Raw genomic sequence first — 16442 nt, 5'->3', positions numbered from 1 at the left:
TGTTTGGGTGAATTTGAAGCCCCCTCCTCGGGAGAAGAGGAGGGGGTGAGGCCCCAGGTAGGGGTCGAGTTCTCCAGGGCCGCCTGAGCTTGTAGCTTGGGCGGCTGAAGGATCGAACTCCCCCGTAGCCTGGGTCGCTCCCAGCTGGTCAGCGTCTCTGCTCCGGATTTCTTGGAGCAGAGCCAGGCGTCTGCGACCACCCCTGCCTGAAGGAAGGACTATGGAATAAAAAGAGCAGGCAGAGCGGTACAAGAGGAAAAGGTGAAGAGGATTATTTTATTTTACTCTCGAGCTTGATGGACTTTTTAAACTTAAAGTGAAAGTGCGTCACAATTGTAAGTAAAAGATGGCGGCTAAACCTCCCCCTAAAACTCTTTGGAGTGCTGGAACTTCTCCGGTGCAACAATCATCATTGCAGGCGTTGCATCCTCCTGATGTATTGACACCGAAGGATTTACAAGATGCTCTTGAAAAACATACCCAGGTAATTCTGGAATCAATGGGTGATAAATTTGCACAGATGGAGGAGAAATTGGAGAAATTGGAGGAGAGAATGGAAGAGAGGATGGAACAGAAGTTCAGTGTGATGAAGGTAGACATTTTGTCTTCAGTGCATAAAGTGGCTGAATGTGTGGAAGATTTGGATGAAAAAGTGGAAGATTTGACTCAAAAGAATGCTATATTAGAAGCAAAAGTATTGGAGAATGAAGATTTAAGAGACAAAATGGATAGAGAATTGAGTCTTGCTCAATATTACCAGATGCAGTTTGCTGTTAGAATCAGAGGTTTAAAAGAGAATATTAAGGAAGATCTAAAGCAGCTGGTTTCTGAGGCTCTCGAAGTGGTATTGAATCAGCCAGCATCTGAAATAAAAGAAGGCATGGACAAAGTGTTTCGTGTGAATTCATGGATTGCTAGACAGAGAAAGCTGCCTAGAGATGTGGTGGTTTATTTTGCAAAAAGGGAAATTAGAGATGAAGTTATACAAGCTGCCTATGATACTAAAGTTGTGATTGCTGATCAAGAAGTTCTGGTTCTAAAAGAAATTCCTCCAAAGATTTTAAGGAGAAGGAAGGATTTTACATTTCTTGTGCAAGAGCTCAAGCAACGAGATATAAGGTTCAGATGGGAGATCCCAGCTGGGTTGATGGTGATGCATGAAGGTAAAAGGTACCGTCTGGTTACTGTGATGCAAGCGCATGATTTTTATAACAATGTTTTAAAAGCAACCCCATTAACACTTCTGGAAGCTACAAAGGGATCTGGAGAAGGAGAACATCAAGAGGCTGAAGATGGACAGACAGAGGAGCAGCAATTAAGGAATTGAAGGTGGATAAAGCACCAGGTACGGATGGTTTGTCTGTGGCTTACTACAAAAATTTACAATTAGAGATGATGAAACCGTTAAAGGAACTGTTCCAGACAATCCAGAGGGGGGGGGGAAAGGTGCCACCGTCTTGGAGAACAGCTTTTATTTCTTTGATTCCAAAGGAAGACCAAGATGCTACTCAAGTTAAAAATTATAGACCGATATCGCTTTTAAATACAGATTACAAGATATTTGCTAAGGTTTTGGCTAATAGACTGATGAGGGTTCTGCAACAGGTGATTCATGGGGACCAAACGGGGTTTATTAGTGGTAGGCAAATGAAAAATAATGTGAGGCATATAGTTGATGTGTTAGAGTTTTTGGAAAGGAACAACCAGATCCCTGCGGCGCTAATTTTTCTAGATGCTGAAAAAGCTTTTGATCAATTGAATTGGCAATTTTTGATGAAAGTTTTAGATAAAATGGATTTTGGGGAAAATTTTCTACAACCGATTAGGGCATTATATCAAAAACAAACTGCCCGAATTATAGTTAATAATAGTCTGACAGAAGCATGTAATATTGAGAAGGGCACAAGGCAAGGGTGTCCGTTATCGCCCTTGTTATTTGTGTTAACATTAGAGATATTATTGGTTAAAATACGGAATTCGGAAAAAATTAAGGGGATACAAATTAGAGATCAGGATTATAGATTGAGAGCATTTGCAGATGATCTGGTTGTTACAGTGACCCAGCCAGAGAACTCTGTTGTGGACCTGATGGAGATAATAACACAATACGGGAAGGTTTCTGGATTTAAAGTTAATATACAGAAAACCAAAATTCTGGCCAAAAATATGACAGTTTCGCAAAAGGCTCTCTTAGAAGGATTAACTGGATTTGAGATTGTTAAAAGGGTTAAATATTTGGGGGTGCTTTTGTCGCCCTCTAATACAAAGTTATATAAAAATAATTATGAAAAATTATGGGGGAAAATTCAAAAAGAATTGGAGAGTTGGGAAAAATTGCAATTGTCTTTGTTGGGACGGATCGCAGCAGTGAAAATGAATGTCCTGCCTAAATTTTTATTTTTATTTCAAATGATACCGATTCTTAAGAAAGATTCTAATTTGGAGGAATGGCAGCGAGGTATCAATAAATTTGTTTGGGCAGGGAAAAGGCCACGAGTTAAACTTAAGATTATACAGGATACTTGCGCGAGAGGTGGTCTTAAAATGCCTAATCTTAAACTATATTATGAAGCTGCTGCATTAGTAGGAATAAGTGATTGGATTAATTTGACACAAGAGAGATTATTAAATCTTGAGGGCCACGATTTGTTGTTTGGCTGGCATGCATATTTGCTGTATGACAAGAAGGTAGACAATGTGTTTAGAGTGCATATTTTAAGACAGGCATTGTTGAGAGTTTGGAAGAAGTATAGACATAAGCTAGATTGTAAGATACCACTGTGGGCAATTCCAAAACACGCAATAGAAAATATACATGCTGGTTTCAAATATGATGTGACTACGTACAAGGAGATCCTAAGCTTGGAAAGAAATGTTTGGTGTTTGAAATCATATAGCCTCTTGCGAGAAGAGAAGGTTGTTCAAAATTGGTTTCAATATACTCAGTTACGGGCCAGGTGGAAAGAAGACCAGAAAAATGGTTTTATTTGATAAAGCAAATCAGAAATCAGGGACCAGCACATATTAAACGGATATATCTTGCGTTGATAGAGATTGATTCAGAAACAGAACTTGTTAAGGATTGTATGATAAAATGGGCCCAAAACATCCAGGAAGTTATTACAATGGACACGTGGGAAAAGATTTGGGTGAGGAATGTAAAATTTACACAAGCTCAAAATCTAAGAGAGAATTTTTACAAAATGTTTTATAGATGGCATTTAGATCCTAAAAAGCTTGCAAGTATGTATCCGAATTATCAGCCTAAATGTTGGAGGTGCGGTGATGAAGACGCAACATATTTTCACATATGGTGGACTTGTAAAAAGGTTAAGGCCTTTTGGATAAAAGTCTGGTGGAACATGCAGAAGATTTTTAAACAGAGGATAAAGTTTTGTCCGCAACTTTTTTTGTTGGGAATAATTACAGATGCTACAGTTGTGGACACTAAGTTGATGTTGAATTTAATTACGGCAGCAAGACTTTTGATAGGTCAGTACTGGAAGAAAGAGGAACTGCCGACCATAGAAGAGTGGACTTTAAAGGTTTCCGACCTGGCTGAGATGGCGAAGATTTCGGCCTATTTGAAAGATCACTCGCAAGAACGCTATATTATGGAATGGAGAAAATGGATTGAGTTTATCCAGAATAAGTATAGGGTTAAGAAGTTTTATGTAGCATTTGAATAAGTCTTCTTTCTTTTTTTTATTTTAGTTTTTCTATATATATTTAATATCACTAAGGTTTGTTTTATTCTATATAAGCTAGAGAGTGATGGATTTTAGAGTTTATGGTTGTTAGTATATGGTTGTTTATGATTGTTTTTTTTATATATACCTTGTATTTAGCTCTGGGAAGTCGGGGGGGAGGGGGGAGAGGTACGGGGGAGGGAGGGGGAGGGGGGATTTTTAAAGGAAAAATTGTATGTTAAAACTTTTCAATAAAAAAAAAGAAAATTCTAGCCTTAATTTAAATTTAAAGATCTCTATTTAATATCTGTTTGTGTGGCATAGCTAGCAGCATTGCTATTAGTCTAATAAGCAAATATATAAATATGGAACTGATCCCTGCCCCTGTATGGGCTATGCTGAAAATAATTTGGAAAGAGACACAACACGATACAATAATCCATGTGAAAAAAAGGAAAGCAATCAGAACACAGAGAACACTCTTGCCAACACTTCCTCAAATCAGCTCTCTGTTATTCCAAGGATGGGATAAACCAGTGTACTCCCTCTCAAGACAGGAAAAAGATGTTTCATGTTTGATATGTTTTTTATGTCCTTTTTTTGGAGTAAGGGTGGTGAAGAAGTCCAACCTCACTATTCTGTGCCAATTGTGCTTATGTTCACAGCCTAGTAAAGAGAGAGAATAGAATAGAATAGAATAGAATAGAATAGAATAGAATAGAATAGAATAGAATAGAATAGAATAGAATAGAATAGAATAAGTTGGAAGAGACTTTGGAGGTCATCTAGTCCAACCCCCTGCTCAGGCAGGAAACCCTATACCATTTCAGGCAAATGGCTGTCCAGTCTCTTCTTAAAAACCTCCAGTGTTGGAGCATTCACAGCTTCTGTAGGCAGGTTGTTTCACGGGTTAATTGTTCTGTCAGGAAGTTTCTCCTTAGTTCTAGGTTGCTTCTCTCCTTGACTAGTTTCCATCCGGTGCTTCTTGTCCTGCCTTCAGGAGCTTTGGAGAATCGCTTGACTCCCTCTTCTTTGTGGCAGCCCCTGAGATATTGGAACACTGCTATCATGTCACCCCTAGTCCTTTTTATTAAGCTAGACATACCCAATTCCAGCAACCTTATGTTTTAGCATCCAGTTCCCTGATCACCTTTGCTCTTCCCTGCACACTTTCTAGAGTCTCAACATCTTTTTTGGTGGTATTTTTTAATATTATCCTGCAAATAAAAAGAAACTACTTATTTGTCATGGCATTAAACATAGACGCGGAAGAAATGAAGTCTAAAATGAGTGGTTGTAAGCTGTTCACTTCTATGGAGGCACATCTACTTTGAGGGTATTAAAGCCCAAAATATAGTCTGCTGGATATCAGGCTTTTACAATTATTGTTTAAAGGTCTTCTGCAAATGCTTTTGTTTGCCAATATAAATATACTGGCTAGTTTGCACTGATCTATACTATGTCAGAGGAAGAAAATGGAACACTTATTCCTTAATTATTATTACCCCCTGTAGATAGGGCTCGCAACTTGGGAGTCCTCCTAGATTCGCGGCTCACCTTGGAAGATCACATGGTGGCTGTGACTAGGGGGGCTTTCGCCCAGGTTCGCCTGGTGCGCCAGTTGCGGCCCTATCTAAGCCGGGATGATTTATGCACGGTCACTCACGCGCTCGTGACCTCTCGTCTAGACTACTGCAACGCTCTCTACATGGGGCTTCCCTTGAGGACCACCCGGAGGCTCCAGCTGGTACAGAATGCAGCCGCGAGAGTTGTGTTGGGAGTCTCCCGATACTCCCATGTGACACCTCTGCTCCGTGAGCTGCATTGGTTGCCAGTTGTCTTCCGGGTGAGATTCAAGGTGCTAGTAATGGTGTTCAAAGCCCTCCATGGCATGGGGCCGGAGTACCTCAGGGAACATCTGCTGCCGGCATCAAGCTCCCTGCGCCCTGTGCGTTCCCACAGAGAGGGCCTCCTCAGGGTGCCACCGGTCAGAGAATGCCGTCTGGTGGCCCCCAGGGGGAGATCCTTCTCTGTGGGCGCCCCGGAGCTATGGAACCAGTTACCGGTTGAGCTCCGGATGGCGCCCGATCTGCGCTCCTTTCGCCGCGATCTGAAAACATACTTGTTCGAGCAAGCCGGCCTGGCCTGAGGGGGGATTGGTGGGGTTTTTTATCATTTTTAATTGGGGTTTTTACTATGTATCAATTGTATTTTAATCGGGCATGTATTTAATTATCTTTTAATTTTTGTAAATTTCTGTGTTTTATTCTTGCCCTGTACACCGCCCTGAGTCCTCCGGGAGAAGGGCGGTATAGAAATATTAATAAATTAAATTAAATTAAATTAATACTACGTCTTACAAGGTTTTTTAAAAATATTCTGGGGAAGAGAAGTTTAGACTCAAACAACGTTTCATATTTGATATGAAGGAAGTATAAGTAAGCTATTATTGGTTATTCTTATATATGTGTTTGTATGCAGGTCACAAATTACAATCCAGAATTGCAGTTTGAGAGTGGTTAATTCTCCACTCAGTTAGTTTTAGAATTTCCTTACTGCATGTAGGGAAAAATAAAATTACTTCCATGAAGCAAGTGCAGAATTTCCTTTCCTTTTTCTCTCTCAATCACACATACAGCTACTGTATATCTTCTCATTAAAAAGGTAAAGGTTCCCCCGCACACGTGTGCTAGTCATTTCCGACTCTAGGGGCCGGTGCTCATCTCCGTTTCAAAGGCAAAGAGCCAGCGCTTGTCCGAAGACGTCTCCGTGGTCATGTGGCTGGCATGACTAGACGCCAAAGGCGCACGGAACGCTGTTACCTTCCCACCGTAGTGGTCCCTATTTTTCTACTTCCATTTTTACGTGCTTTCGAACTGCTAGGTTGGCAGAAGCTGGGACGAGTAACAGGCGCTCACTCTGTTACGCGGCACTCGGGATTCGACCCGCCAAACTGCCGACCTTCTGATCGACAAGCTCAGCGTCCTAACCCACTGAGCCACCGCATCCCTTATCTCATTAAATAAATAGTAAATGTTTTTTTTCCATTGAAATTTTATCTTCTTTCCTAACTACTACTACAGCAGGGGTGTCAAACTGCCGGCCCACGGGCCGGTTTCATCATACCAAAGCCACGCCCACCCCCTTGCTGGCAATGCAAAAAGAGTCATGATACATTGTGACACGTCACGTGACGTGGCGAGTTTGACACCCATGTACTACAGTATTTTAAGGTCATTTTCTTCACCTGAACATGCAAGGGCTTTAATGTTTAAGTTAAAAAGGTGTGGAAAGCTCTTACATAATCTTATCCTGTCTGGAGTAATACTGATGAGAAGTTCAGCCACGAAACTGTAATCAACAAACTTGCATTTTGTATGATTTCAAAGCCAGCACATCCTAGTTTATGATCTTGGTCTCAGTAAAACCATGTGATGCAACCCATTATGTTAATTTAGATGCACCAATCATATTAAAGAATTGCCTTAACTCTTAAACAAAGTCAGTGTCTGCCGAAAAGAGCCTCATGGAATACTTTTCAGCTTAAATTTTGAGCTAGGATTTTTTTTTCTAGCAGCTTTGCACTATGAATTTAAATGAAACCAATAATTGGGGGGAAGTATTGGGGAATTAATCTCTGGTCTGGTTTTGTTTTCTAAACAATCAATTTTAAGTGTGATCCAGTCTTTTCTGTTACAAAAAAATTATCATTGAGTTCAGTCAATAGCCAGGATGTGCAGTGAATGCAAAATGCTGTGCTATCTGCATATCACTCACCGTTGAACAGCATTAATCCAGTGTGACCAAGATTTAAATGATATGAAGATATGGTGGCACATATTTCTACATAAAATGTTTTGATACCACAAATATTTTGCTCCCCTCTTTGGCCAGGCATCTGATTAAAGAACTGCCAATAAACTCTGCTCATTTTTGCTTTGTTGCCTTTTTTTTTTAAACGCAGCGGTCATTTTTTGTAAAATTTAGGCAATATTACTGCAAAGGTTGTGAACATAGAATAAATCTATGTTCCCCCAGGAAAAAATTAAACTGAAATATTCTGAATGAAAAACATCAATGCTGGGTGTTAATGTTCCAGGGCTTTTTTTCTCATAGAACGCTCAGAACAGAGTTCCGGCACCTTTTTTGGATGGAACCTTGTAGGGTAGGCAAGGCGGGTTGTATGGCATGTGTGAGTTCCGGCACCTTTTTCTTTTACAAAAAAAAAGCACTGGGTACTTCTAATATGATTTAAACATCATCACCCCCAATCTATTAACTACTGAAACATCTGCTCTGAGAAAAGTTTTTTACAAGACCAAATTCTATGCTTAATTACTAATATACAATAGAAAATAGTGCCTTTTTGACTATGAGCCAACAATGGCATATTTGTTCTTTCCTTATATATTTCCAGAGCTTTCTATTTATAAATCAATTTATCACAGCTATCTTCACTTTTAGTGTTTATTGTTTGGCTTTTTCCCCCAGATCTCACAAAAACAAGAAAAGGCAACAGTAATTACTTTGCTAAATATGGACTATTTGACACAGTTCAGAGGTTTTATTGACATAATACTACATAAGCTTGATCTTTATTGATTTCAGCAAAACTGTGGGGTATAACATGCTGCTACAGCCTTTATGCATAATGCCAATAGGAGATTAGAGTGAATGGCAGAAAAAAAAGAGTTAAATTATAATTTTCAAGTTACCTCTTGATGTTTCCTTATGTATTTCATAATTTCTACCTGCCAAAGCAAAAATTATGACTTTACCTCTTAGTATTTCCTAACCCCTGTAACTTCTGAAGCAATCTTTGTGGTTCTGTTCACTATTCCACAGGACTGAAAATGAATTGGGCTTATTCCTCTCCCACCCTCCTGCCCTCAAACAATGTAAATAGAGAGAATATTGTGGATCGGTGAACTTTAAGATGAGTGGGCTTCAACTCCCAGAATTCCTCAGCTGGCATGTTGATTACTGCAATGTGTTCACAATGGAGATGATCTTGAAGATCACTCAGATGCTGCAGCTTTTCCAAAATGCAGCTGTACACATATTAAACAGCATACCACAATATCCCATGTACCAACATTGCTTCAGGAAATGCAATTCTTGCCAGTTAGCTTCTGAATGCAATTTAGGGTGCTACTTACAACCTATACAGTCCTACATGGCAGAAAATCTGGCTATCTGAGAGAATGCCTGATAATTTCTGCCCATAATCAAGTAGGGTGGGCATGCTCCAAATCGGATAAACAGTCTTATCTGATGGGACCTAGGTCGCTATCAAAACCCTGCCTTCCCAAACAGTATCGTCTTCAGACATTATGTTTAAAAAGTATTTGAAAACCTGCCTTTTTTTTCCAGACCTTTTTTTGTGTGGGTGGCAAGCCTTTTTAAGAATTTTATATTTTATATCCTTTTCTGATCACATATGGTTCTTTTTTTATTGTCTTGTTCCTTCTGTTGTTAATGTTGTATGCCAGTCTTTACAGAGTTGGGTGCTGTCTAAATTTGATGAATACATAAATAAAGACCAGAAATTGTGGAAGAATTTGGTTGCAATAACATAAATGACATCACGGTTGTCACATTACTAAGTTTAATATGTCTGAATCAAGGTCATCCTGTCCCATTATGGTTGTAGTGAAAATTGTATTACTTCTATATCAGGTTAATACTATTGATAATACAATGTTAGGGGTAAAATCCATTTTACCTTTATGTGTGATAAAAGCATAATAGAATATAACATTTCTGCTATATCATTCTGGCCACTATAACAATCTTTTCATAGGATATGCTAATGAAAATAATTCTTACTTCTCTGCATTTTATTGTTAACAGGTTATAGTTTTAATAGTAGATTATACAAACTGATCATTTCCACAACTGCTGGTCTTGGAATAAATACACTTATGGCTATTAGTCTTGCTATATATTTTATTGTTTTATTTGATGAACCTTCATTTTCTTATCTTTTCTTTTCCTGTGAGCAATAATACAGACAAGAAATGACTACTTAGCACTTTTTCCTACCCTCAGTTCTGGACTAAAAGTTGTTATGTTTTTAAACTTAAATTTCATTCAGTCTGATTTGCTAAAAGCTACATTTAATTACATAAATACCATGCACCACTGTACAAAATCTGGTAGTGTATCTTTGTAGAATAGAATTAGACAACTGGTGAACAGTTGTTTATTTCAGAGATATTTTCTTACTGGAGAAACCTTCCTTCCTTCCTTCCTTCCTTCCTTCCTTCCTTCCTTCCTTCCTTCCACCGTGCACAAGTTCTGCTGGGTTGTGAGTGCAGAGAGGCTAGGGAAGGGAAGACTTACCCAAGCAACTTACAGTCTTCCTTGGTGGTTTTTCCATTGCCATTTCTCCCTGCATGCAAAGTTTTTGTTTTAGGGAAACTAGCAGGGAATGCGGGCGATCATGATTAAGTTTACACTTGTGGGAAGTTGTCAGAGAACATTAAAAATGACAATCATGTGACCACATCTGACCATGGCAGTGTAGTAGCACTGCAGCATTGAATTGTCCATAAGTATGTCAAATTTAAGTACCATGAGAGTCACGGATTTTTGGATGCATTCTCTAAGTTAGCCAATTTGAAGTATGTTAATTAAAAAATTGTTGTCTTATGGTACATTGTTTTGCCCAGCTGATGGTTATAAACAGACATGAGCTGTTTAATAGTATATAGATAAATTTATCATGAAGTGATTTCATTCAAAAGGAAGCAAATTGACAATGAATTCTTTCATGGCCTTAGAAGTATTAAACTTCTTTTTCCATCCAAGAAAGAAATATCTGATGGTGACTATAAGTGAGTAACAGCGAAATATTGAAAATGTACTCTTCTCATCAGAAAGGCAATACTTGTAAAGCATCCTGAAGAGTGAAAGGACATCTGTGTGGAAGGTAACAACCCAGGTTAAAGAGGTTGTAGGGAAGATCAAGATGACAAAGTTGAGGACATATCCTTAGCTTTGCACAACAATGTGAAAAATGCTATTTACAGGTTTCTCTCTCTCTCTCTCTCTCTCTCTCTCTCTCTCTCTCTCTCTCTCTCTCTCTCTCTCCCTCCCTCCCTCCCTCCCTCCCTCTCCCTCCCTCCCTCCCTCCCTCCCTCCCTCCCTCTCTCTCTCTCTCTCTCTCTCTCTCTCTCTCTCTCTCTCTCTCTCTGTAGGGGACCTAATGGCTTGTGAGAGAAGAGTTAGTACATCAGTGGTACATCAATGTAACTAAGTTACAACAAAATATTGAACTATTATTGAAAACATCTTGTTTTGTGTTCGGTCTAGGGCTGGCATTTGTTAGGTTAATAAATAGTAGATAAGTGAAGTAAAGACACAACAATAAATATTGTGATGAAGCAAGGAAGATAAAAGAACAAACTCTGGCCTGCAGTGTTACTGAAAATAACAAGAAAGCCATATGAAAAAAAAATAGAAAGAGATAAGGCGTCAGCCAGAAATGGAGCCACTTTGTTATGAAAAATAATATAAGTATGTTTGTGCAGCGAAGTAAAGCATCAGGAGAATGACCTTTCTTTTTTGAAGGCTTTTAAGAGAGGCCATAGCTGGTTTAATAAAAGGAAATCTGCTACTAATAGGAAAAGAACCCCACTTATGAACTTCTGTTTCTTTATAGTAGAAAAAGCGAGATCTGCTTAATGATCAGGTTTTCAGCTCAAATAATAAGAGCAAAAAAAGCTCCAGCACAGAGTAGTCAATATTACTCTACTAGCCGCCAAAATTTAGTTCTTAAAACTGTGAATATTTCTCCTATGCTTTCTTGAACAATATTGCCCCAAATTTCATATATACATTATACATAATTAAATTAAATAATAAATTAAAAAGAAAAAACACACAAATAAACTCAAAGGGCAGAACATGATGCACCACAAGGTCTTTTTCTGCCATCAATTTTCTATGTTTCTAGAAACATTTTCTTTATGCACCCATGTGAACAGGATGGGAAGAGCAGTAAAAAAATTAATTTAGATCTTGATCTATAATTTTTCTAGCTGGGTAATGTAACATTGCAAAGCCTGTATCTTACAACATATATATATATATCCTGACCACTAAAGAGGCAATATAGAATATATATCTCGTGACTTTTAAGATGCATAGAGATCATTTGCCCAAATTGTAACATGCTATTAATTTTCTTATGCTTTTTTTTGCTTGAGAAGCTATGTGTAGCTAGTATAAGTCTACACTTTAATTAGTCTGCATACAGTTTTTTAAAAAATTAATGCATTACTGTTCTTTGTTTATTCTTTCCAAAATATCTTGAAACTTATTATTCAGTAGCTGGAAGCTGTGTTGTGGTGGTAAAACCTAATGTAGTAGCAGAACTTAGCACCAAAAATTTGGCTCTGGTGAAATTATGACAAAACAACAACAACAACAACAACCTGGAATTCCCCCCCCCCAAAAAAAGTATAAACATTTATCTTATAAAAACACTGGTGGGAGGCAATATCAAATATGCAGATCTATTGAAAGTTGAATACCCAGAGTTGTTGGATTTTTACCAGCCGGTTCGAGATGTATTCATCAGTTTTAGAATATACAACAACAATTAAATTATTGATCTGGCTGTGACACATGGAAATTTGCATGTATTCTAAATTACTTCCAAAAAGTAGAATCAAAAACATGAGTCAACCGTTGTTCAAAAGTTTGTTCTTTAAAAAAAAAACCTCTTAAAAGCAGAGTCTGAATCAAGAAGTTATTTACTCAAATTTCAGTATTGCCACAAACTTTTAGATATTTACAAAAACTATAAACATGTCCAATCCATTTGATTGCTGACTGAGACCACCTCTAAATGTTATGCAAAAAGTTGAAGTGCGAGTTTCTAGTATTTTTGCAGAGAATGTAAAGCCAATTAGAACCTGCCCTTGCTGGCCAATAAATGAGCAGAATTTCTCAACCTATCTGGGCTCAGGGATTGATCAGCAACTGAAAGTCTTGTACTGCCCCTTTAAACATTTGCACAAAAAAAGAAGCCCTTCTCCCCTCCAAAAACCAAAGCAAACCAACCATTAGTATAAGATAGAAGCTCAAAATTTCTGCACACTGCTCAGTGCAATAGCATATACTCTAAGAGGCTATTTCCATATTTGGACTTTTTTTTCAGGATCCAGTCTGGGTCAGTCACTGGGAGCAGAGGTTTTATCTTCTGAGCTTTCAGATTCATGCTGGAGCCCATCTTCAGGGAACATCTCTCTAGCAGAGTGTGTGCAGTTCTGTGTGTGATATTTATATGCTGCCTGTGGTATGTGGCTTTGTAGATGTTGATTGGGGTTTGTTGATGGCTGGCTATTAAATTGTTAGCTGTCGTTTGCTTGTGCTGCCCAGCCTTCGCCTTCTAATTACTTGAGAGGCTGGTGGTAAATCAGCACTCCTGTTGACTCACAAGAGGCTTCAATCATTTCCGTGGCTGTTTTTGTGCCTGCTCGTCCAACAATCTTAGTAGCTGTAAAATTGAATGTATGTCCTTGTTTATTGCAGTGTGAGGCTACCAATGAGCTCAGGTCTCCCTGTCTGACCGCTTGCTTATGTTAGTTTCCTCCCTGTATGTTCTACGACTTACACAGTCATAGGGGAAAACTTAGGCATTGTAAAGATTGCTTGTAAGTGGGAGATACTTCCAATGTAATCTACTGAAGCCCCTGCATAGATTGGTAGTCTCTGGGCAGTGTGTGATGTCCACTTGCAGATCTTGGAAACTGCATTCTATGGCTTCTGAAGTGTTTTTGATGTACGGCAGAGTGTGCCACGTGGTTGGTCTTGTACCTTGTTTCTTCCTTTCTTTCCCTATCATGTTGCGCAGACATCTTGTAACAAGTGATTGTGGGTACCCATTCTGGGTTGTTTTTTTTTTGACATTTGTCATTCTGCCATCTTGCCAGAAGTCTTGAGAGCTGGAAGAAGGGGCATACTAGGTAACTTCTGCAGTGGACTGCCATTCTAAAGACAACATGGCTGCTATTTCTGCAGCATCAATAACTGTTTACAAACAAATTTTCATTGTTTCCGCAAAACCTTAAAATTATTGTAGGAGGGTTCCTAGTCCAACTGCAAGGGTGAATGATCACCAATTGCATCAATGAATTGGCATGTTGCTCCATTCATTATGTAGACAGATTGGTAAAAATATCTGGAAGTGTCTTCTGACTGGTTTTAGAAGATGTCTAGGGAGCATGGTTCTTAGACAGTCTGGCCAATGTTTTATTTAGGTCAGAAATATTCTTTTAAAGACCACTTTGCCCAAGGGGATTAATTGTGAAATGATTATAGATAAAAGGGGGCAGAAAGAAAGGAGTCCCTGCAGATTTTACTCCGCTTAGTCATTCCTGACTATAAGGAGCAGTGCTCATCTCCAGAACTGAAAGAAAAATAAGATTTTCAGTTGCTAAAAAAGTTATGGAAAATATATTGACACTTATTATTCAGTAGCTAGAAGCTATGCTGTACTGGCAAAGCTTAAAGTATTATCAGAACTTAGCACCAAAAATTTGGGTCTGGTGAAATTATAATAAAGAAAACTGGAAATTGATTTTTTTTTCCTGGAAGTGAAACGAAAAAGGGCGAAAGCAGAGAAAGATGTTGAACACCTACTCTTCTTTTGTGAAAATGAACTGATTTAAGGAAAACTGATCTGAAGCAAAAGTTATCAGGATCTTAGGAAAAACAATTCATGCTCATGATTTTGTTTCACAAAAAAACTGTCACCCGTTTTCAGTTCCCTGTATTTGGCGTAGACACAATTTAGGAGATGAAGCTATTGCTACTCATAGTAAACTAAACTAGCCACCAATATCTCTATTGATATATTCTTTCTTTATGTAGTACACATTTAAGAAATAAAGTTCTTTACATGGTAAGCTAGTGAACTGTCTATGTAGTCAGATCACATGCCATATTGCATTTTGCCTCATTAAGAGAGAAGAAAGAAATATGGAGCTATGGGCTTTCTTTTAACATGTATTTTAACAGATACTGAGATAGTAATGGGTGCAAGTTGAGAAATGTAGGAACAAAAAGTTACATTAATACTGTTGTTTATTTAAAGGTGTATGGAGAAGTAAGACAACATTAAAGGTTTTGTTTTGTAATCCAGCCTTCAACAGTATGTGGAACAGGAACTGCCAGGTATTGAATGTGCATTCAGAAAAGGGAGATCTCGTTGCCAAAGTGTATTGGAAAATGGAAAAAAGATGCCTGTTTTTGCTTTACTGATTATACAAATGCTTGTACAACCTGTAGCAAATTGAAGACTGTCTTTAAAACACATAACAATCCTCTTCTGGTTATTTAACTGATAAGCAGGAAGCAAAAAATGAAATGGAGTAAGAAACAAATTACTGGTGAGAAATGTTGGACTACAAAAAATAGCAGGTGGAATTAAAATTGCTGGATGAAACAGCATCAGATATGCTGACGATAGCTGGAAGCAAGGAAGACGTAAGTAAGGAATCTCTTATTGATGGTGAAAGAAGAGACTGCAAAAAACCAATCTGTTGCTTAATGTATTTAAAAAGAAGCGTTTATGTCAGCCGGTAATAGCAATCCAGTGCAGATAAGCAGAGAAGCTGAAATACCTTATCTTTCTAGGCTTAGAGTAATAATGACACTAGCCATGAAATAGAGACATCTGCTACTTGGGAGAACAACTGTGACAAATCTAGACATCACATTAACGACAAAGCTATATCTTCTCAAAGCTATAATTTTTGAAATTGTAGCAGACGGCGTAAAAAGCTGAGCCATCAGAAATACTGAAGAAAAATCAATGCCTTTTGATTGGGTACTGGAGAAAATTGTTGGGAATACTTGAAAAAATGTTATTAGAAGAAATAAAACTAGACTGCTCCCTGGAAATACTAAATCATGGAGCTAAAGCTTAAAAATGTTGGACATATAAAGGCAAAGCAAGAGTCAATATATATACAGTGGTGGGATTCAGCCAGTTTGCACCACTTTGGCAAAACTGGTAGCTAATTTTTTGTTGCCCAGACCCAGAGTGGACTTCCGGAAGTGGCATCCACACAGAGAACTGGTTGTTCACATATTGGAATCCCACCTCTCTCTCTCTCTCTCTCTCTCTCTCTCTCTCTCTCTCTCTCTCTCTCTCTCTCTCTTCTTAAAAACCTCCAGTGTTGGAGCATTCACCATCTCTGGAGGCAGGTTGTTCCACTGGTTAATTGTTCTAACTGTCAGGAAGTTTCTCCTTAGTTCTAGGTTGCTTCTCTCCTTGACTAGTTTCCATCCGTTGCTTCTTGTCCTGCTTTCAGGTGCTTTGGAGAATAGCTTGACTGCCTCTTCTTTGTGGCAGCCCCTGAGATATTGGAACACTGCTATCATGTCACCCCTTACCCTTCTCTTTGTTAAACTACACATACCCAATTCCAGCAACCGTTCCCTATATGTTTTAGCCTCCAGCCCCCTGATCATCTTGGTTGCTCTTCTCTGTACCCTTTCTAGAGTCTCAACATCTTTTTTACATCATGGTGACCAAAACTGGATGCAGTATTCCAGGTGTGGCCTTACCAAAGCATTGTAAAGTGGTATTAGTACTTCACTTGATCTTGATTCTATCCCTCTGTTAATGCAGCCTAGCACTGTGTTGGCTTTTTTGGCAGCTGCAGCACACTGCTGGCTCATATTTAAGTGATTGTCTACTAAGACTCTGAGATCCCTCTCACAGTTACTACTATT

General features: G+C 38.6%; 1 long non-coding RNA gene across 1 annotated transcript in view; it reads left to right on the top strand.

Moving 5' to 3' along the window:
- Positions 1-16442, top strand: part of LOC310641564 — a 74942-nt gene that overhangs the window by 16904 nt on the left and 41596 nt on the right. Inside the window, exon 2 of the long non-coding RNA XR_014492760.1 lies at positions 8535-8587. This is a non-coding gene — a long non-coding RNA (uncharacterized lncRNA). The remainder of the gene's footprint in view (positions 1-8534; positions 8588-16442) is intronic.

Source organism: Vipera ursinii, assembly GCF_947247035.1.
Source record: "Vipera ursinii genome assembly, chromosome: 5".
NCBI lineage: Eukaryota > Metazoa > Chordata > Lepidosauria > Squamata > Viperidae > Vipera > Vipera ursinii.
This window is presented reverse-complemented; position numbering and strand designations above follow the sequence as displayed.